Source organism: Phyllobates terribilis, unplaced genomic scaffold (assembly GCF_046119375.1).
Source record: "Phyllobates terribilis strain yellow unplaced genomic scaffold, ASM4611937v1 Scaffold_5__5_contigs__length_657084704, whole genome shotgun sequence".
NCBI lineage: Eukaryota > Metazoa > Chordata > Amphibia > Anura > Dendrobatidae > Phyllobates > Phyllobates terribilis.
This window is the reverse complement of record NW_027362765.1, coordinates 179,674,794-179,698,890: the sequence shown is the minus strand read 5'-3', so window position 1 is coordinate 179,698,890 and position 24,097 is coordinate 179,674,794. Positions and strand designations below refer to the sequence as shown.

The following is a 24,097-nucleotide window of genomic DNA, read 5'->3' as shown; positions in this document are numbered from 1 at the left end:
GTTTTGTATTTTGTATTTTGTATTGATGGCTCCTCTTTGTTTAGACAATTGGGTAAATCTATGGAAATGTACTACACAAGACTAAAAACATAATAAAAAAAATGAAAAAAGTTTTCAGGAGGTGGAGCAGAAACGTATGTTCCCCTATTACTAATCATTCACAAAGAATCCAGGTAAGGCTGGAGAAGACAGACTGCATTCCTGACCACAGTTGTCTAATACACAATGTAGTTGTCACACCTTTCAGTTATCATATTGTGTGATTTTACTGATCTTCCTATCCCTCATCTGTCATTTGACACAGCCACCATTGATGGCACTGAAGGGACAATTGCTCTCAAAGGCGTCCATATAGGCGACTCCCATAGCTAAAATGAAATTTGTTGTTTCATACAACCCCATACTGATGGGAAGGTGCTGTACACATTTCTTCTCCCTTCCCTTGAAAGGACAGATGGGTGGCATGATCATTGGCTATTTACTCCTTCCAATTTCCATTTAGCATTTTTCTGATCCCAAGAGGATCCAAGGATTTCTCTAAATTATACTCTTAACAAATGTTAACCAAAAGTGAAGACGCTTTTGTTGAGGACACTTTAAGATGGGCAGTGGACCTCTTCTAATGCAGTAGAAGCTGTTAAAGGGTTAATCCCAGAATTGAAAGATATAATTTACTGATTGCTGGAAATCTGACAGCTGGGACCCTCAACAATCCTAAAAATGAGGCTCTAGATCCCGAGATAGGGGTTCCATAGAGCCCCATCTAGATGGAGTAGAGGTGCGCATGGTCAACCTCCGCTCCATTCATTGGTGTGAGATTGCAGAAGTACAATCCGAGCTGCTGGACCCCCACGGGCAGGGATTAAATTCTGGGAATACCCCTTAAAAAATGCACATGCTCGACCACTGCTCCATTCATGACCTATGAGAATGCTGAAGAAAGACAAATACAGAGCTCCGGTAGAATTGAGAGAATGTGGTGTCCTATTCAATCATAGTATAGAAAATTACAAATTTTACTCTGATGAACGCTGACTTTTTATGAATAAAGGTGGTGGAGACAATGCTGATTATGCTAATGACACTTGGCTCAAACTCTGTCAGAGTGTGATCCGAGTGTCACCTGAGTGTGATCCGAGTGTCATCCCAGTGTCATCCGAGTGTCATCTGAGTGTGATCCCAGTGTCATCCGAGTGTGATCCCAGTGTGATCCGATTCTCTTGTATGAGAGAATTGTATCGCAGGTGCGTAGAAGACGGAGTAATTAGTTTCTGCATCTAATCCATTGTGTCTGGGCGTGTACGTTTTACACACACCCATAGACTTGTATGGGTCCGCGTGATCGGATGCACTTGCAGCAAGTTGTGACTCTTTTCTTATGCCGAATCAGCATGAGAAATTAATCGCAGATCTGCATTTCCCCATAGAATAACACTGGGCCGAGTGCCATCCTATAAAACATCAGATAGCACTCGGCCGTGTTATACGCTCATGTGAGTGAGCCCTTACACTGATTTCTGTGCCATCCCTTTAAATTGACAGCCATCTATAATGTTTCCGATAGTAAAGATCAGATTTAGTCAGAACTAACACCCAGGAAAGAAAGTGATATTTTGTTTAAAGAATTTTACAGAACTAGAAAAACATGGCTGATTTATTAAATAAACAACAAAAAAATAACGCCACCCGTATCTCTAAATTGCTACTGGTATTGCAGCTCAGATCCATTGAATTGAAGTAGGTTGACCTACAATAGCACAAACAACCTATAGACAGCTGTGGCACTGTTTTAAGAAGAAAGCAACTTTAAAAAAAAAAAATTCTTGTAAATGTAATACCTTTTAATAATCTGTAAAAAAAAAAATCTATACACAAAAGCAACTATATATAGTCATTATGGGACACCCATGTTTGTATTACTACAATGTATAGACCTAATATAGCACAAGACTACATCTCCCAAGCGCCCTTGCGGCGTGTAGGTGACGTGTCAGGGGCGGCTACTTTCTCTGGGCAGTATGAATCTGATTGGTCGGTTGTTGGCAGACAGTACACGTGATGTGGGCTGAGCCAATAGGAGCATCGCTAGGTGATGTACCCATGTCAGCAGATGGTGAGGAGAGGCACTGTAGGAAGAGGGGGCTCCGAGGCAGCAACAAAAGGAGAAGGAGCTGCCAAGGACCTAGAGACAGGACAGCAGAGCCGGGTGAGTGCTGCTGCGTCACTGCAGGACGGGCTGTGCCCTAGGTGACATGACTGGGCATTGTCTGGGGCACAGGGCACGGCTGGCTCTTCTCTCTGCCTGCCCCTTTCAGTTCACACTGGGTTTGCTACTATGTATACTAGTCCTGTTGTGCCCTCGGGCTGGCACAAGGCTCTGTGCCCATCACTCGCTGCCTCCTGTGGTGGGACCCAGGTATCATGATGCCAGGCAGATGTGACCATGGGTACTGCCTGATTTCACTACCCTGTAATTCCCACAGGCTTTTTCAGTTTAGCAGAAGTTTTTAGCAGTTGTGTTCCTGTTTATGAAAGTCTCAATGCAGAAAGCCAGTGGTTGTGATCAGGGCAGATGAGATGCGGGGTGCTGTTTGCTGAGGTATAACCTAAGCCTTGGCCCTATCTGCTAATGCAGGGTCCCTGGTGATACCTGCCGGTACCACGGTGATTGCTCTGTACATAGGAGCAAGCTGACCGATCTCCTGTACAACAGCACACCGAATCTCAGCTTCTTTGGGTACAACCGATCAGGCTCTTGGGCTCTTTATCACATTAAGAATAAGGCAGATAGACTGGTATAGAGAGGAGAGGGTCGTGCCCATATGGGCTTACAGTCTACAGCAGGGGTCTCAAACTCGGCTGGGTATATGGGCCGCACATGGAAAAAATTTGAATTTGGGGGGCCGCATTCTTTGTTCAATGTGACATTTTTAGTGATACCATTTTTTTTGTATACACCTTTTGAACATTTTTGCCGTGTTTATTTTTTTATGGCTTGGGTCGTTATGGATGTGGCAATAATAAACGTGCACTTTTTTGTGTTTACTTTAGTTTACATATAAAACAGCATTTTTAGTGCCCAATATTTTTTCATGCTTTATTTTATTTTTTATTTTTTTTACAATTTTATTTCCCCCAATTGGCCACATACAGTAATATTGTCTTACAATTAGCATCATATAGTAATAATGGAAAACATCTTGTAGTAATGTTCCCCATCCAAGTCCCCATCTTGTACTAATGTGCCCCATCCAGGTCCCCATCCTGTGGCAACGTTCCCCATCCTGGCGCCCATCTTGTACTAATGTGCCTCATCCAGGTCCCCATCCTGTGGCAATGTTCCCCATCCAGGTCCCCATCTTGTGGCTCTGTGCCCCATCCAGGTCCCCATCTTGTGGCTCTGTGCCCCATCCAGGTCCCCATCTTGTGGCTCTGTGCCCCATCCTGGTGCCCATCTTGTACTAATGTGCCTCATCCAGGTCCCCATCCTGTGGCAATGTGCCCCATCCAGGTCCCCATCTTGTGGCTATGTGCCCCATCCAGGTCCCCATCTTGTGGCTATGTGCCCCATCCAGGTCCCCATCTTGTGGCTCTGGTCCCCATCTTGTGGCTCTGTGCCCCATCCAGGTCCCCATCTTGAGGCTATGTGCCCCATCCAGGTCCACATCTTGAGGCTCTGTGCCCCATCCAGGTCCCCGTCCTGTGGCTATGTGCCCCATCCAGGTCCCCGTCCTGTGGCTATGTGCCCCATCCAGATCCCCGTCCTGTGGCTATGTGCCCCATCCAGATCCCCGTCCTGTGGCTATGTGCCCCATCCAGGTCCCCTCTTGTGGCTATGTGCCTCATCCAGGTCCCCATCTTGTGGCTATGTGCCCCATCCAGGTCCCCATCTTGTGGCTATGTGCCCCATCCAGGTCCCCTCTTGTGGCTATGTGCCCCATCCAGGTCCCCTCTTGTGGCTATGTGCCCCATCCAGGTCCCCTCTTGTGGCTATGTGCCCCATCCAGGTCCCCTCTTGTGGCTATGTGCCCCATCCAGGTCCCCGTCCTGTGGCTATGTGCCCCATCCAGGTCCCCGTCCTGTGGCTATGTGCCCCATCCAGGTCCCCGTCCTGTGGCTATGTGCCCCATCCAGGTCCCCGTCCTGTGGCTATGTGCCCCATCCAGGTCCCCGTCCTGTGGCTATGTGCCCCATCCAGGTCCCCGTCCTGTGGCTATGTGCCCCATCCAGGTCCCCGTCCTGTGGCTATGTGCCCCATCCAGGTCCCCGTCCTGTGGCTATGTGCCCCATCCAGGTCCCCGTCCTGTGGCTATGTGCCCCATCCAGGTCCCCGTCCTGTGGCTATGTGCCCCATCCAGGTCCCCGTCCTGTGGCTATGTGCCCCATCCAGGTCCCCATCTTGTGGCTATGTGCCCCATCCAGGTCCCATCTTGTGGCTATGTGCCCCATCCAGGTCCCCATCTTGTGGCTCTGGTCCCCATCTTGTGGCTCTGTGCCCCATCCAGGTCCCCATCTTGAGGCTATGTGCCCCATCCAGGTCCACATCTTGAGGCTCTGTGCCCCATCCAGGTCCCCGTCCTGTGGCTATGTGACCCATCCAGGTCCCCGTCCTGTGGCAATGTTCCCCATCCTGGTCCCCATCTTGTGGCTATGTGCCCCATCCTGGTCCCCATCTTGTGGCTCTGGTCCCCATCTTGTGGCTCTGTGCCCCATCCAGGTCCCCGTCCTGTGGCTATGTGCCCCATCCAGGTCCCCGTCCTGTGGCTATGTGCCCCATCCAGGTCCCCGTCCTGTGGCTATGTGCCCCATCCAGGTCCCCGTCCTGTGGCTATGTGCCCCATCCAGGTCCCCGTCCTGTGGCTATGTGCCCCATCCAGGTCCCCGTCCTGTGGCTATGTGCCCCATCCAGGTCCCCGTCCTGTGGCAATGTTCCCCATCCTGGTCCCCATCTTGTGGCTATGTGCCCCATCCTGGTCCCCATCTTGTGGCTCTGGTCCCCATCTTGTGGCTCTGTGCCCCATCCAGGTCCCCGTCCTGTGGCTATGTGCCCCATCCAGGTCCCCGTCCTGTGGCTATGTGCCCCATCCAGGTCCCCGTCCTGTGGCTATGTGCCCCATCCAGGTCCCCGTCCTGTGGCTATGTGCCCCATCCAGGTCCCCGTCCTGTGGCTATGTGCCCCATCCAGGTCCCCGTCCTGTGGCTATGTGCCCCATCCAGGTCCCCGTCCTGTGGCAATGTTCCCCATCCTGGTCCCCATCTTGTGGCTATGTGCCCCATCCTGGTCCCCATCTTGTGGCTCTGGTCCCCATCTTGTGGCTCTGTGCCCCATCCAGGTCCCCGTCCTGTGGCTATGTGCCCCATCCAGGTCCCCGTCCTGTGGCTATGTGCCCCATCCAGGTCCCCGTCCTGTGGCTATGTGCCCCATCCAGGTCCCCGTCCTGTGGCTATGTGCCCCATCCAGGTCCCCGTCCTGTGGCTATGTGCCCCATCCAGGTCCCCGTCCTGTGGCTATGTGCCCCATCCAGGTCCCCGTCCTGTGGCTATGTGCCCCATCCAGGTCCCCGTCCTGTGGCTATGTGCCCCATCCAGGTCCCCGTCCTGTGGCTATGTGCCCCATCCAGGTCCCCGTCCTGTGGCTATGTGCCCCATCCAGGTCCCCGTCCTGTGGCTATGTGCCCCATCCAGGTCCCCGTCCTGTGGCTATGTGCCCCATCCAGGTCCCCGTCCTGTGGCTATGTGCCCCATCCAGGTCCCCATCTTGTGGCTATGTGCCCCATCCAGGTCCCCTCTTGTGGCTATGTGCCCCATCCAGGTCCCCTCTTGTGGCTATGTGCCCCATCCAGGTCCCCTCTTGTGGCTATGTGCCCCATCCAGGTCCCCTCTTGTGGCTATGTGCCCCCTGTTCTTCACACACATAAAATAGAAAAAAAAAAGATGATTCTCACCTGTCCTCCGTTCCCTCGGCGGCCTTCCTGCAGATGTGGCCCGCAGGCACCACAGAGTCCGACCCCTTGACGATCCCGACCTGGTCCAGGAGGAGCCGCCGACAGCAGCGCTGAATTGCCGCACAGAGACCGTCTCCCAGCACAGCATTTCCAATGTCAGCCGCCGGCCAATCAGAGGCCAGCAGCTGACATCTGCATATGGCAATGACATCATACTCGCTGAGCCGACACGCAGATATCAGCTGCTGGCCTCTGATTGGCCGGCGGCTGACATTGGAAATGCAGTGCTGGGAGACGGTCTCTGTGCGGCAATGCAGCGCTGCTGTCGGCGGCTCCTCCTGGACCAGGTCGGGATCATCAAGGGGTCTGTGCCTGCGGGCCGCATAAAGCAGCCTCAGGGGCCGCATGCGGCCCGCGGGCCGCGTGTTTGAGACCCCTGGTCTACAGGGTGAAGGGGAAGGTGACAGTAGCTTGGGGGGCTGCGGCAGCACCCGTGGTGGTGAGGTGGGTTATTGCAGGCTGTGAGCTTTCTTGAAGGAATGCGTTTTCAATCTTCCGAGTTTGGTGGATACGTGATTGATGGAGAAGTTTACAATGAATAAGACATGACTTTTTCCTCATTAAAACCCTTGATCTGCAGTCGCCCTGCCCTCCACGTGTTCACGGCTGTGGTAATTCTTATGACCTCATCTGAAATGTTCATGGAGCTGTTAGTGGTGTACGGTATATGTGTGTATATATATATAATTAGTATAGCGGTAGTATAATTGTCCTTTTATACACTTTCCTGTATATGTTAGTGTAATAGTAGCCATATCAGTTGTTGTATGTGTGGCTTCTGTGTACAGTGACCACAGAGGGTGTATGGATTTATAGACTGCAAATAATATAAGGCTGATATGTGGACTTTGTAGGTTAGATCTCCCCTTTTCATAGTCTATTTTGGGGTTTGTAGGCATGTGACCTGAGCTGATGTTCATTCTCTGGGTGCTCAACATTGTTTTTCATCTATCCGATTCTCTCAGCTAAGGGTCTGTCTAGGCGTCCAACGCTCTTTAATGTATAACTTTAGACAAATCTGAAAATTCAGGTTTGACCAGTGTTGAGCACAATCTATCTCCCCCACTTGAGTCAGTTGCAGGAGTCAAGGTAACGGAGATCTTAGCCACATATCAACTTGTATAGCAAGATCACCAGTGCTATTCTTCCCTCATTCACAAAACGGCACACCTACGGTTAGACTAAAAAAAAAAAAAATTCTTTCATTCCGGTTTTATAAATGAACCTTTGTGACTTATTCACTAAATTGCATTTTGTTGTTCTGGAGCACTCTTCAGCGGCTGCTACACATTGGATAGAGCTGCCTAGTGCTGCTGTTCATTGTTTACATTGAGCTAGTAACCTCTCAGGATAGGTCTTCAATTGAGATAAGCGAACCCGAACCTAGTGACCGAACTCTCACTTCTCCTGGAAGTCCGCTTTACAGTTCGGGGGTTCAGAGAGGCAGAGAGAGATATATTTTCCAGTTCCAAAGTTATGGTCGCTATTGATTTCTTTGGGTTTCTGGTACCCAAACCGAACTGTGTACTAAAGTTCGGTCGAACCCGAACTTTCATGGGTCTGCTCATCCCTAGTCATCAATGCTATATGAGCAGACATCCCCTATAATGATTCCTGACTTTTTGGATCCCCACCCATTCTGAGAATGTAGGGTCTGCTGTATTGCCACCACTGTTTTATCTCTCCGTGAAGAGCACTGAAGCAGCTCTTCATTCTCCTGATCAGTTGGATTCTCAGCGGTTATAAGGCGATGGCACGTCCGAACGATATTCCATCCCTTACTATGAAAAATACTTCTTTTTCGTTAAAGACGTATACAGTCATAAAAAGAATCTGAAGGATCCTTGGGAAATGTCTCCCTTTTTTCTCATGTCGAGATCCAGTCCTCCTTTTCATCTATAACGACCTACGGGGGAGCAGAACTCCCAATTGTATGAGTCTAATTTCTCCTTTCTTCTCCTAATCCCAGGCTTTTTGAGTTCAACTTGTATCTAGATGTTACAGTATGCTTCTTAAACTCTGCTTTTCCTATCTTATGTTTAGGCTATGTGCACACACTGAGTATTTGCAGCAGGAATAACGCTGTGTAATACATGATCGTTTTTACTTGGGTTTTTTTTTTCTCCCCATTTATTTGAATGGGTGAAAAATGCTGCAGAAACGCTGACAGAACTGACATGCTGGAGATACGAGAAAACACTTGGTTCAAATCTGGTAGGTAAAAATAAGCAGTGCTGTAAAATGCTATGTTTTTTTTTTTTCTGTGTCAAAAAATGAAAATGCAGCTTGTGAACAAGCCCGTACTGTTTTCTTCCTCTTTGTAGTTAGTTTCTGAGGCCCGGAGCACACTGCGGCAGTGCACTTAGTCTATAGAATGTTCATCTGGACTTTTTTCCTGACTTATCCTGTATTGTTCCCATAGACCCCTGTAAACCGGATGGAGACAAAAAGTGTTCTTGCATACCATTTGCTTAGCTGTATAAGAAGGCACACTTTCTTATACGGAGGGCCAATGCATGTAAACCATGCAGTCTTTAGTTACAGTGGGAACTTAGGGTGGATACCAAGGCATCGGTCCACCATATCAGACGTGTACCTCCTGCGTGTAGAGGACAGGCGCAATGTGTACCAAGCTCTGACATGATGGATGTGTTATGTTGGATCTTATTCTAAAACATCAGGTTCTCATTTTAGCCTTTAGGAGCAAGATAAAGACATCAATGTATATTAGATTGGCCACCACCTTCGTGTCTATAATAAGGATCTAGGCCGCAATATCTTCCACATATTTCTGTGACATAACTTATAGGTCACAAGGTGTGCCTGGGAGGGTGACCTTGTTCTGAAGACATTCTCTTATTCTACAGTCATTCCAAGCAGTCCTTCCAAGGTGCTTCTCCACCTATCATAAATGTAATCATTGGTGCAATTTACATCTGTGGCTAAAAAAGATCGTGCTATCATCAGAAACTCTTCAGTAAAGGTGCCTGTGCATCTTGGATAACTGTCCATCGATCAAGATGCTAATGGGCGGCCAGAGGAGAGTCCTTAGACATATTTATACGTTCTATAGCGTGCCACGTATGCGTCTTAGGCTGGGGCTGAACTCCACTTTGGCCACGACACAGGTCACGTGGATAAAGACTGCTCTGTGCCCCTGTCACGTTGTAGTGAAGATGAATGGGGTCGCGCTGCGATCTGCAAGGTGCCGTGGCACCCATGTCTCAAGAAATCCAGCTGTTTCTGACTTTGTGACTGGTCATGGTATCCTGTGGGTTGTATTGCAACCACAATTCATCTGCAATGTAGCTGTGGCACAAAGCGGTGCTTGGCGACATGATCTATGTCGCGGCCAAAGTCACTGTTTAAGTAAGGCCTTAGTGTTGTAGGGGCTTCATTTGCCCCTCATTTTGTATGAAATAAAAGTAGGTTAACTGTTTCATCTCCCTCTGCTGTTACCTGGTAGCCTGCCTTTGATATTGCCGTCCAGTTTCCCTGGATCGCTATTTATGATATGACCGTAAGATGACGGTATTTTAAAATGCTCATGATGGTCCTGCTGGCAGCAGTCTAGATTCAGTCCTAGCCTCCAGGGAATTATGTAAGGTACAAAGTGCCATCACTTCACTCTTCATCACCAGGGTGTTCTGAGACTAACTATAAGGTCACAAAATACTGACCATTCTACCAATAGTATAAGTCAATACTTCTGAAGTTTACAGGACTTTTGCCCTGGCTGCAAAATTCTGCACAACTTTCATTGCCCCGCAGTCATCAAGCTGCTGTTGCGCGTCATCTTCCTGCTGCAGGCGGTGCAGTGATGTGACTACATCCCACCGCTTGTGTCGGCCCTCTGTGCTCAGTGGAGAAAAGGATTATCTCTCTTATTAAAGTAGTGTAAACTTTATTTATTTTTTTTTTTTTGTGCGAAGTAGCATAAAGACGAGGAGAGTGAAGTCAATGCCGATTGGCCACCAGGATTACAGGGTGTAATGAGTGTGCCCTTGAAGGGACTCTCAGCTCAGAAAGACTAAACCAAGTACAGACACTCGGTGCATCATGACTGGGTCAAACAGTTAAATTGCACCTTCCCACCTACTGGTATTCCATCAATCTCTGCCCCTCTAAAGTCTGAGCAGTCAATCAAAGAAGAGGGGAGTGGAGATTGAGGCAAAACAAGTAGGTGGGAAGGTGTGTTTAAATGACTGGCACTGCCATGATGCACCGAGTGGCTGTACTTGGTCTGAACAGTCATTCTCTGCTGACAGTCCCTTTAACTTGCCTTCTGTGAGATGCTGGAAACCAGCTCTAAGCCACTTAAAAAAACAGTTAAAAAACAAGCAAACAAAAAAAACCTTCATAGAGTAATGGTGTGCATTGACATTTTGTGAAATATAATTCCCTTGAGGAAATGTTGCCCACGTAATTTTCCCATTTATTTTGACATTTAGCTGGAAGTTCTTAATCTTATGTGAGCAATACTTGATCATAAACCGCTGAAGTGTTTTTACTCCTCCCGCAGTGTAAAAACGTCATTATAATAATGAATGATGCATATTCAGATTTAGCTCTCTGCACATTTAAGCAAATAGAAGCACATGAGTGCTGTTTTTCATGGAAAACTTATGCAAAGTTCTGTTCTTCTACAATGATGGTACAACAGGATAGAAAATGTTGCCCTCAATACTCCTTGGCCACATTTGGGAAGTTTTTTTACAGAGCAAAGTGTGCCAAAAAAGTGTAGTATATGGTAGAAGACATTTTTAATAACTAGCTTAGCCTCTCTCGCTTGTCTTGACGCTTTTTAAAATTGTTGTGAAATGTCATAAATTGGCCAAAATCATGATTAAAAGGATTTTTCCATAATGAAAACTTTTCTGGTTCTCAGTGATGGATCCTTTGTCCTGTTTAAATAGTGTTAGCCTGCAAGCTCCATAGTGGTCCATTCAGTCTGTGGCACAGCTAGATGTGCCTAAAATATAGCATTATTCAAGCATGCACAGAAGCTGATCATAGGTGCTTGTAGATGCCACGCTTGTGGTTCTTGCTCCATCAGTATGTGTGAGGTCCATCCATCAATATAATAAATGGGGGCATTCAAAAAAACGCTGCATGAACCGGTCACCTGCCAGTATGTGTACAAGTACAGATACAAAGTGCTTAGGGAGAGCATGGAATAGTTAGATTAGTGAGGAGATAGGTGATCTTTGCATAAAGCAGGGATATCAAACTCAAATGCACAGTGGGCCAAAATTAAATGCTTGGACAAAGTCACGGGCCAACCTTGATATTCATTAAAAAAAATGTCTACAACTGAGGAAGTTTTTCCTTATCATCAAACATAACAAACTTTTTCATATGGAAACAAACTTAAAGGGGTTGTCCCACAAACAAAGTACATTTTAATTGATAGATTTTAGAATAACATATTTAGATTATTCCAATATTTTATGTAAGATCAGTAAAAAGCATATGGCCCAATGGTATAATTTAAATATGTAATAGCAAAGGATAAAAAAAAACTTGAATATTACATATAATAAAGTATGATAGTGCCCCCAAACACAGTATGATAACCCCACAGTTACTTCTTCCACAGTACCCTCCATACACACAGTATGATGACCCTCATTACAATGTGATTCTCCTACTGTAATCCCCATGCAGCCCTCCATACAGTATAATGGACCCCACATAGTCCTCCATCTAGTATAATGGCCCCACATAGTCCTCTATACAGTATAATGGCAACAAAAGTGCTCCATACAGTATAATGGGCCCCACATAGTCCTCTATACAGTATAATGGCAACAAAAGTGCTCCATACAGTATAATGGGCCCCACATAGTGCTCCATACAGTATAACGGGGTCCTGCATTGCCTTACATACAGTTTTTAATGGCCCTTCAATGTAGCGTGACTATATATGTGAAATGTGTAGTTACTTTATAATCTCTGGGTGGATGGTCACTTTAAGGGGGATCGCTCACCAAATTTCACAATATAGACTGGATTATTAAATAGATCTATTATACCTGAGGAAGCTTGTGTATTTACTTGGAAAATTAATGCCAGAATCGGTACATAATCCTTATTTAAAATTTGTGTCCCCCTGATCTTTAACCCCTTAGTAACCGGACCAATTTTTTTTTAAAATCTGACCAGGGTCACTTTATGTAGTAATAACTCTGGAATGCTTCATCATATCCCATTGATTTTGAGATTTTTTTTTTTGTAATACATGATACTTTATTATAATGGTAAATTAAGGTTAATATGTTGTGTTTATTTATAAAAATATCAGAAATTTGACAAATGTCTTAAAAATTGCAATTTTCAAACTTTGACTATCCCTTTAATCCTAATAGTCATACCACACAAAAACATTAATAAATAGCATTTCCTTCATGTCTGCTTTACATCAGCACCATTTGTAAAGTGTTGTTTTATTTTGTTAGCATTTTAGAAGGTTTAAAAATATAGCAATCATTTTTCATTTTTTCAAGGAAATTTACAAAACTTATTTTTTTAGGGACCTGTTCAGTTTTGAAGTGACTTTGGGCGTCCTATATATTGGAAATCCCCAAAAGTGATACCATTTTAGGCTATGTGCCCACAATGCGTTTTTTAAGCGTTTCCGCTGCAGAAACGCTTAAAAAACGCATGGTAGAAGGTCTGCCATGTTCCCCAATGATAATCCATATGTGCTGTGCACATGCTGTGGAAATTTCCGCTGCGGATTATCATTGCCGAAAAAAACGCAGCACTACCAATTATTTTGCGGAAGTGCTGCGTCTTCGCCGCCATTGACTTGCATTAGAACGCATGGAATCCGCATCACTAGATAAGCACATGCGGAATCCATGCGTTTCAATGTGCAGATGGTACCCGGGTCTAGAGGAGAGGAGACTCTCCTCCGGACCCGGGTACCATAGAAACTGTAAAAAAAAAATAAAAAAATATGATACTTACCTTCTGACGGCCTGCGGTGTGCTCCTCCTCCCTTGCCGGCAGATCACGATGGACTGAAGGACCTGCGCTGACGTCATAGTCATGTGACGGGTCACGCGACGCTGACGTCGGCAGGTCCTTCAGTGTACCGCGATCTGCCGGCAGTCCGCACCAAGCGAAGCAAGACTGCGGGGGCCATCGGAAGGTAAGTATAGATTTATTTTTTATTTTTTGACATTCTCTCGGGTCACACTATATAAATCCATGCCGGTTGCATGGATTTATATAGTGTGACCAAGTTGGCAAGCACTTTCCAAGTGATGCTAAAATCGCCTGGAAAGCGCTTGACAACTAGAGATGAGCGGTGTTTGACTAGAACTGTTCGCCAATCTCAAATTCGAGCTGTTTTGGGCGGTGTTCGAGTTGTTCGACGAACCCGAACGATTTGCAAAAAATTCGGCTGTTCGAGGTTATGTTCGATAACTGTTCGTGCACCAAAAGCGTGTCCTGCATGTCTGGCGCTATTTAGAGCACCAATCATGCAGGGATTGTCTGTCACTCACTGTAATGCCACAGCCATGGTGGTTGTGGCATTACAGTGATTGCCCAAATCGATGGGAACAGTGTCAACAGTGAAACATGAAAAGCCGGCAATTCATCAGCGGCATACACCGGTACCCGACAATTTAGAACCGAAAGAATAGAGCTTCACACATAGATTAGATAGATATAAACATGTCAGCCACATATATACGAAGTACAGTGAAAGTGCTGCTTACTGTACTTGTCATTTAGCGTAAAGGATTTATCAAAAAAAATAATAGTGTTTTCATGCACTGTCTCTTTAAAAAAGCCGGCCGGCAATTCAGCAGCGGTACCCGACAATTTATAACAGACAGAATAGAGCTTCACACATAGATTAGATAGATAGAAACATGTCAGTCACATATATATGAAGTACAGTGATAGTGTTGGTTACTGTACTTGTCATTTAGTATTAAAATAAAGGATTTATTATTAAAAAAAATGGCGTGGGGTTCCCCTTAATTTTAGGCTCTAGCGGAGGTTAAGCAGACGGCTGGGGCAGATGTTTGAAGCCTGGGAAGGGGGTAATACCCACGGAGCTTCCCAGGCTACTAATATCAGCCCCCAGCTGAATACATAGCCTTTACTAGCTATTAAAATGGGGGACCCCCCCAAAAAAAATGACGTGGGGTCCCCCCTAATTTAATAGCTAGCAAAGGCTAGGCAGACAGCTGGGGGCTGATATTAATAGCCCAGGAAGGGAGCCATGAATATTGGCCCCCTCCCAGGCTAGAAACACCAGCCGTCAGCCGCCCCAGAAATGGCGCATTCATAGGATGCGCCAATTCTGGCACTTAGCCTCGCTCTTCCACGCTGCCCTGGTGCGGTGGCAGGGGGTAATAGGGTTGGGGTTGATGTCAGCTTATAATGCCAGCTGACATCAAGCCCAGGTTAGTAATGGAGAGGCGTCTATAAGACACCCCCATTACTAACCCCATAGTCAAAGTTAAAAAAAACACAAACACCCAGAATAAAGTCCTTTAATTGAAATAAAGACACAATCCTTTATTGTTCTAAATTAAACCATACTTACCGTCACGCCCATTCCAGCTGAAGCCAACGATCTCCTGCAATAAAAGAAAAATAATAAAGCAACCTCATCCTTACCTTTCCATGGTTCCCACGACAGCTTCAGCTCTGCTACATCGAGATGACAGGCTGGACCGCAGCAGAACGCCGCCATCCAGCCTGTCATCCCGCAGACACTGAGAAGAGCAGGCTTACTTGCGCTGCTCAGCGTCTCTCTGTGACGACATCCAGATGAGCCGAGTTCATGTCCAATGAACTCGGCTCACCTCCTGCACGTCACTGACAGCGTGGGAGAATTCTCCTGCACTCAGCGCTTCAGTGTGAGAATTCTCCCACGCTGAAGCGGTGAGTGCAGGAGAATTTTCCCACGCTGTCAGTGACGTGCATGAGGTGAGCCGAGTTCATTGGACATTAACTCGGCTCATCTGGATGCCCTCACAGAGAGACACTGTGGAGCGCAAGCATGCCTGCGCTTCTCAGTGTCTGCGGGATGACAGACTGGATGGCAGCGTTCTGCTGCGGTCCAGCCAGTCATCTCGATGTAGCAGAGCTGAAGCTGTCGTGGGAACCATGGAAAGGTAAGGATGAGGTTGGTTTATTATTTTTCTTTTATTGCAGGAGATCGTTGGCTTCAGCTGGAATGGGCGTGATGGTAAGTATGGTTTAATTTAGAACAATAAAGAATTGTGTGTTTATTTCAATTAAAGGACTTTTTTCTGGGTGTTGTGTTTTTTTTAAATACTTTACTAGAAATTCATGGTGGTCATGTCTAATATTGGCGTGACCCCATGAATTTCGGGCTTAGGGCCAGCTGATAATGCCAAGCTGGCCCTAACCCCTTTATTACCCAGTGAGCCACCGCATCAGGGCCCTGGATGAGTTGGGTACAGCGCCAGAAGATGGCGCTTCTATGAACGCGCCATTTTCCGGGGTGGCTGCGGACTGCAATTTGCAGCGGGGGTGGCCCAGAAAGCTTGGGCCTCCCTGCGCTGCGGATTCCAGCCCCCAGCTGCCTAGTTGTACCTGGCTGGACACAAAAACAGGGCGAAGCCCCACGTCAATTTTCTTTAAATTATTTCATGAAATAATTAAGAAAAAAAGGGCTTCCCTATATTGTTGTGTCCGGCCAGGTACAAATAGGCAGCTGGTGGTTGGGGGCAGCCCGTTCCTGCCTGCTGTACCTGACTGGACACAAATATAGTGCGAAGCCCCACGTCAATTTTTTTTAAATTATTTCATGAATTTCCTGAAATAATTTAAAAAAATTGAAGTGGGGCTTCGCACTATATTTGTGTCCAGCCAGGTACAGCAGGCAGGAACGGGCTGCCCCCATCCACCAGCTGCCTATTTGTACCTGGCCGGACACAACAATATAGGGAAGCCCTTTTTTTCTTAATTATTTCATGAATTTCATGAAATAATTAAAAAAAATTGAAGTGGGGCTTCGCACTATATTTGTGTCCAGCCAGGTACAGCAGGCAGGAACGGGCTGCCCCCAACCACCAGCTGCCTATTTGTACCTGGCCGGACACAACAATATAGGGAAGGCCTTTTTTTCTTAATTATTTCATGAATTTCATGAAATAATTAAAAAAAAAGTACGTGGGGCTTCGACCTATTTTTGTGTCCAGCCAGGTACAACTAGGCAGCTGGGGGCTGGAATCTGCAGCGCAGGGAGGCCCAAGCTTTCTGGGCCCCCCCCCGCTACAAATTGCAGTCCGCAGCCACCCCGGAAAATGGCGCGTTCATAGAAGCGCCATCTTCTGGCGCTGTACCCAACTCATCCAGGGCCCTGGTGCGGTGGCTCACTGGGTAATAAAGGGGTTAGGGCCAGCTTGGTATTATCAGCTGGCCCCAAGCCCAAAATTCATGGGGTCACGCCAGTATTAGACATGACCGCCATGAATTTCTAGTAAAGTATTTAAAAAAAACACAACACCCAGAAAAAAGTCCTTTAATTGAAATAAAGACACAATTCTTTATTGTTCTAAATTAAACCATACTTACCATCACACCCATTCCAGCTGAAGCCAACGATCTCCTGCAATAAAAGAAAAATAATAAACCAACCTCATCCTTACCTTTCCATGGTTCCCACGACAGCTTCAGCTCTGCTACATCGAGATGACTGGCTGGACCGCAGCAGAACGCTGCCATCCAGTCTGTCATCCCGCAGACACTGAGAAGCGCAGGCATGCTTGCGCTCCTCACTGTCTCGCTGTGACGGCATCCAGATGAGCCGAGTTCATGTCCAATGAACTCGGCTCACCTCATGCACGTCACTGACAGCGTGGGAAAATTCTCACGCTGAAGTGCTGAGTGCAGGAGAATACTCCCACGCTGTCAGTGATGTGCATGAGGTGAGCTCATGTCCAATGAACTCAGCTCACCTCCTGCACGTCACTGACAGCGTGGGAAAATTCTCCTGCACTCAGTACTTCAGCGTGAGAATTTTCCCACGCTGTCAGTGACGTGCAGGAGGTGAGCCGAGTTCATTGGACATGAACTCGGCTCATCTGGATGTCGTCACAGAGAGACGCTGAGCAGCGCAAGCAAGCCTGCGCTTCTCAGTGTCTGCGGGATGACAGGCTGGATGGCAGCGTTCTGCTGCGGTCCAGCCTGTCATCTCGATGTAGCAGAGCTGAAGCTGTCGTGGGAACCATGGAAAGGTAAGGATGAGGTTGCTTTATTATTTTTCTTTTATTGCAGGAGATCGTTGGCTTCAGCTGGAATGGGCGTGATGGTAAGTATGGTTTAATTTAGAACAATAAAGGATTGTGTCTTTATTTCAATTAAAGGACTTTATTCTGGGTGTTTGTGTTTTTTTTAACTTTGACTATGGGGTTAGTAATGGGGGTGTCTTATAGACGCCTCTCCATTACTAACCTGGGCTTGATGTCAGCTGGCATTATAAGCTGACATCAACCCCAACCCTATTACCCCCTGCCACCGCACCAGGGCAGCGTGGAAGAGCGAGGCTAAGTGCCAGAATTGGCGCATCCTATGAATGCGCCATTTCTGGGGCGGCTGACGGCTGGTGTTTCTAGCCTGGGAGGGGGCCAATATTCATGGCTCCCTTCCTGGGCTATTAATACCAGCCCCCAGCTGTCTGCCTAGCCTTTGCTAGCTATTAAATTAGGGGGGACCCCACGTCATTTTTTTGGGGGGGTCCCCCATTTTAATAGCTAGTAAAGGCTATGTATTCAGCTGGAGGCTGATATTAGTAGCCTGGGAAGCTCCGTGGGTATTACCCCCTTCCCAGGCTTCAAACATCTGCCCCAGCCGTCTGCTTAACCTCCGCTAGAGCCTAAAATTAAGGGGAACCCCACGCCAATTTTTTTAATAATAAATCCTTTATTTTAATACTAAATGACAAGTACAGTAACCAACACTATCACTGTACTTCATATATATGTGACTGACATGTTTCTATCTATCTAATCTATGTGTGATGCTCTATCTTTCTGTTCTAAATTGTCGGGTACCGCTGCTGAATTGCCGGCCGGCTTTTTTAAAGAGACAGTGCATGAAAACACTATTATTTTTTTAAATAAATCCTTTACACTAAATGACAAGTACAGTAAGCAACACTGTCACTGTACTTCGTATATATGTGACTGACATGTTTCTATCTATCTAATCTATGTGTGAAGCTCTATTCTTTCTGTTCTAAATTGTCGGGTACAGATGCTGAATTGCCGGCCGGCTTTTTTAAAGAGACGGTGCATGAAAACACTAATATTTTTTTTAATAAATCCTTTACACTAAATGACAAGTGCAGTAACCAACACTGTCACTGTGCTTCTTATATGTGTGACTGACATGTTTCTATCTATCTAATCTATGTGTGATGCTCTATTCCTTCTTGTCTAAATTGTCGGGTACCGGTGTATGCCGCTGCTGAATTTGCCGGCCGGCTTTTTTAAAGAGAGTGTCTTCTGAGCAGTTTGTCAGCTTTTGGACACCTTTGCAGGTGTTTTCTATGTGTTTCTATGTGTTTTTGTTTGCCTGCCATTGGTTTTAACGGTGTTCGACGGTGTTCTAAGGTGTTCGACGAACAGTTCGACGAACAGTTCCTCGAACATCCCGGTGTTCGACGAACCGAACCGAACCCGAACACTACGGGGGTGGCTCAACACTATTGACAACCCGCATGCGGAAATGCATGTGAAGAACGCTTCACATCCACATGTCCCTGGCAGGAAAACGCACGTACAATCCGCATGCGTTTTTTCTGCCAGGTGATATGCAGAAACGCTCAGGAAAAATCCGGAGCATTTCTGCATCGTGGGCACATAGCCTTAAAAACTGCACCCCCTCAACGTATTGAAAATGCTTTCAGGTAGTTCATTAACCCTTCTGGTTCTTTTCAGGAAATAATTGAAAGTGGCATGACAAGAATGAAAAAGTTTATTTTTACCACCTAAATTTTGTTAACTTTTGTACAGGCCAATATAGCCGGCAGACACTAAGGTCGTTGTTTGCCATGGCAGGTAATTGCTAAATATCAGGACCACACGATCAAGATCTTAGGGTGCCGATGAGGTTAAAGAGGGAGCCCCCCACACTGTTAACTATTTAGATACTGTAGTCACTATTGACAGCAGAGTCTAAGGAGTTAAATGTCCATGGTCGGTGCCAACACTGATCATGGCTGATGCAGCAAGTTGTCAGCTGTAATGTACATGTGGCAGTTACAAGATTGTCACCTGTCGGGCTGGACTGTGGAGTCAGAGCCCATTGTGTTGGAATCTGAGTCAGTATAAAATGGACTGACTCCAACTCCTAAAATATATAATAAATTGGGTACAGTAGTTCAATGCAGTTTGTGAGGAATATTTTTTCATAAGAATTTGGGAAAGTTGTGAGATGTCCTATTCCTGATCTAAGGGTCTAGACTTTTAGCTGAGATGAATCTGTGCTACAGTAAATTTATCACTTACACATGAACCATGTATGAGGGAGTCGGAGTTGGTGTCATGAAAATTGAGGAGTCTGATGTTTGGCTTACCGACTCCACAGCCCTGGTGTCAGGGAATGCTAGTTTCTTATATCTCAGGTCAGTAAAAAGACATCTATTGGTCGCTAAGGGGTTAAATTGAGCATTTTCTGAATCAAGCTCTGTCCAGACTCCTGAAATGCTCAGTTTAATATCAGAGTTACAAAGTTGTTCTAATGTGAATTTTCAAAGTAAGAACATCAACCTCATCAGGTCTTAGGGAGCTATGCAGTCTATGCAGTTTGTATTGTTGAATCCTCTGACAGATTTAATTTATTTTTTCATTTCTGCTTTAAAGGGGTATTCTGGTATTAATTTATAATCCATTATCTGGATTGGGGTCACCAGTAGGGGTTCAGTCACCATTCAATAATTGGTGGGGGTTTTGGTTATCAATCACCAACAAACCTAGTAGAATTCACCTACCGTATATCGTGGATAGGTGATAGCCTGTGATTATCAGAATATCCCTCTAACACTGTATGTGGATTATATAGTACCATCTACATATAAAAATACATACTTATTGTAATGCATAACAATAGCCATAGACTGTCTGGTTCTCTATAATAAATTCCACTCATGTGTGTATGACACCTAAAATAAGCCCTTCTGACCACGGACTGTTAATGTCATTTATGACCTCTGTGCCCCTGTCAGTCTTCCAGGCATTAGTGATGCAGCCGGTGGCAGAGGGAGATTTCCATGTCACCGTTGATGTGTCACTGTCCTGTCTCCGCAAGCTCTTAGGTAAATCACCCGTAGCCTTGTGTTGTCCATACCTATCATAGACCAGAGTTGTGCAGACAGGAGCTGGGAGGGAGGGGTCGGCTGTGTTTTTTTTTTTTTTTTTTTTTTCAGTGTAAGGACTGTGTAATACCTTTTCTGCCCTTATTCACAGTGAGGTCACCGTTGACTCATGGTAAGGTTTTAATATTGGTGATAGTATAGGACTGTCCTGGTGGGGGTACACCTTGTCACTGTGGGATGGCTTTTACGATTTTTTTTAAATGGGGGGGGGGGGTAGAAGTGTTTAGTAAGTAACCAATGTTATTCATATGTATTGCTTGTTTTTGCTCATTTTGTTTCAGTCTTAGGTTTTGTCTGTTTAATGGCCAGTGTGAACATGTTCCTACACGTTGCATGTATAGCGACTTTTATTCTGGTAGTCTTTTGTTTTTTTTGTTTTCTTTCTGAAAATAGAATCGCAATTTTACAGTTTTTTTGGAATTCATGGCAAAAAAATCTTAAGGAATGCTAAAAATGTGGCTTTATGGATTCCCAAAATACCATATTTTTTTGGTGTAAAGTTGCCTTCAGCCCCTCTGATCAGTGCAGGTGCTCTGGTTCTTCCTATGGTTTATATTTGCAGGTGGCACGTGACTGCTGCATCCAACCTGTAACCTCACTTACTGTAGTAATGGCAGGATATTATCTGATGAGCCATGCAAATAATAGGTACACTTATCTGCTGCCAGTCTCTGACTTGGACACTCACTAATTGTCAAGTGTATTTGCTTTAGCTTAGTGGTGTAGTGAGGAAAAGTCATTAGGGTAGAAATCACCAATCATTTATCAAACCAAATTTTATATCTTGCACAGCAAACAATGTCAAGTTTATAATTAACCCAGAATATTGATCTATAGATGTCAATCGACTCCGCATTTTTACTGTACTGTATACTTTCTTTACAGTTTCTATCTTATTCAGCGAGAAACCGTTTCTTTTTGTTACATCTAATAGAAAAAGAGAGAAAATTGTGGGTTAGGGTGACCAAAATTACGTGTCTATGGGGCTGGTAACGTGTATGTTTTGTGGAACCTGTGTCCATGTGCTATCCGTGTGTTGTCCGTGAGTAACATTGCAAAGTGTAAAGATCTGAGGTTGTGGGCTGTAAGTAATCACCTAGGCAGGTTAACGATGCAACAATATTTTATTGATCACAGCCATGGTAATAAAGCAATTCCAGGTAAATGGCCAAAATACCGTTCTCTCAGTCCTCAAGTTCCCAATCTGGGTTCAGTAGTTCCACAGGCTTTGTCTCCCAACTTTTGGTTGGCCCACAAGATTTCGTATTTCCAGCCAGTATAATCTGTAGCCACATCCATGGGCTTTCATCGGTCTATCTGCCGTAGAGGACCAAGTATCCAGTATCAACAGTCATTTTAAGAAAGTTTAAATCCAAACGACATACTCCATAATGGTAACATGTTTATCAATCCTTCCAAGTCCACGGTCTCCATCCTCTTCCTTCAATCCTTCCACACAACTCTTACTAAAGCATGTCTGTCCTTTCTTTCACTGGGATCAGTCGCCTCCCAGGTCAGAAGTGATCACCCTCCCCCTTAAACATTCACTGTTCGCTAAAACAATGAAGAATATTCTAGAAGCCTTCATCTGAGACTGAATGTAAGACCCCCTGTGGTAACGGCTCCACTGTGTCTACAATCTACACACACATAATGAGATTATTGGCTGTTGGAACAATGGTTAGATACTCCTGAGATACAGATATCCTGAGATACAGATTAGTGGAATGCTGGACATTTTACAAGTGAATCTAGTGCACATACTGACAAGTTAGCATAATTATATAAAACATAACAAGTAGATCACTAATAAAACACAATAATATTGACAAAAATGGTGGTCCGTTGCTGGAAAAGTATCATAGTCTTTAGTAAGTGGGCAGCTCCTCACACAAAGGATAGGAGAAGCTTTGTAATCTATTTACTTATGTATACGTGAAAAACTGATAAAAATGAACACACTGACCCAAAACACTGAAGACCATTTTTTTTTGTTGTGTTGTCTACGTGAACAAACACTGATGTCTCAATGAGGCCTAAGGGTAATGGTATCCACAAACCTGGTCATACACATTTGATGTATTTCTGCGGAGACTGCCAATTTGCGCTGGAGCATCCAGCCATTTAATGTGCATCGGGCTCTTCTGACTCTCCTCTGATGGCAGATGCTGTGAGAGATGATTAAAATCCATGAAGACCTCTCCAGAGAGGGGACATACCACTCTCACATTGAGCATATGGGATTAATTATAACTGGGGAAGTGAGAAAGAGCTGACACTTTAACCTCCATCGAAGTAGGGACCTCCTGACTTGAATAGGTGATTACACCACAGATCTGCTCTGAGAAACAGCCGTCAGCACTCCCCTGCTGTTCTCCTTGGCACCCAGTGTTTCAAAACAAATGTTCTTGTATTTTGCTACAGGGTCGCTCACTTAAATTACTCATATCTAATGCAAAGCATCTTTTCTCAGCTGGGGGCATAATGTTTTCCAGACTTTTGGCTGTTCACGGAGGGCACTGCCACTACAAACCGTATGTTTTTGTGCACAAGAACTAAGCAACTGTTCAGTAGTTTAAAGGATAAGGCTGTGTGCCCACGCTGCATTTTTTTAAGCGTTTCCGCAGCGGCAAAAACGCTGCAGAAACGCTTAAAAAACGCATGGTAGAAGGCCTACCATGTCCCCCAATGATAATCCGCATGTGCTGTGCACATGCTGCGGAAATTTCCGCTGCGGATTATCATTGCGGAAAAAAACGCAGCACTACCAATTATTTTGCGGAAGTGCTGCGTCTTCGCCGCCATTGACTTGCATTAGAACGTATGTATTCCGCTTCACTAGATAAGCACATGCGGAATATATGCGTTCAATGTGCGGATGGTACCCAGGTCTAGAGGAGAGGAGACTCTCCTCCGGACCCGGGTACCATAGAAACTGTAAAAAAAAAAAGAAAAAGAAGAATAAAATAAATATGATACTTACCTTCTGGCGGCCCCCGGTGCGCTCTTCCTCCCTTGCCGGCAGATCGCGATGGACTGGAGGACTTGCGCTGACGTCATAGTCATGCGACGCTGACGTCGGCAGGTCCTTCAGTGTACCGCGATCTGCCGGCAGTCAGCACCGAGCAAAGCAAGACTGCGGGGGCCATCGGAAGGTAAGTATAGATTTATTTTTTATTTTTTGACATTCTCTCGGGTCACACTATAGAAATCCATGCCGGTTGCATGGATTTATATAGTGTGACCAAGTTGACAAGCACTTTCCAAGTGATGCTAAAATCGCTTGGAAAGCGCTTGTCAACCCGCATGCGGAAATGCATGTGAAGAACGCTTCACATCCGCATGTCCCTGGCAGGAAAACGCACGTACAATCCGCATGTGTTTTTTCTGCCAGGGAGATGCAGAAACGCTCAGGAAAAATCCGGAGCATTTCTGCATCGTGGGCACATAGCATAACTGTACTTTCAAGCTGTCCTGTGTGTATACATGAGGAGTAACTATATTTCTGGCCATTACATATCTTGTATTCTGCATTTCCACCAGTTTTCCCTCTGCATGCTCAGTCTCTAATTTGCAGTCCACTGGTAGCTGGTGGGAGGAGAGGAGCTGCTTTGGTCTCTGTCTCTGCATGCTAAGGCTATGTGCCCACGATGCAGAAATGAAGCAGAAAATTTCTGCAGCATTTCTGCATCTCCCTGGCAAAAAAAACGCATGCAGA

At 45.6% G+C, this 24,097-nt stretch overlaps 1 protein-coding gene across 4 annotated transcripts in view; it reads left to right on the top strand.

Moving 5' to 3' along the window:
• The first annotated feature begins 2,047 nt into the window (after positions 1-2,047).
• The window catches only part of ACLY (ATP citrate lyase), a 62,250-nt gene continuing 40,200 nt past the window's right edge, over positions 2,048-24,097 (top strand). For 3 of the 4 annotated variants that reach the window (XM_073683540.1, XM_073683542.1, XM_073683539.1), the window contains exon 1: positions 2,048-2,206. The gene's annotated coding sequence lies outside the window, so the exon portion shown is untranslated. Of the gene's footprint in view, positions 2,207-8,095; positions 8,220-24,097 lie in introns of those variants that run through there. The other variant, XM_073683541.1, reaches the window with a different exon arrangement.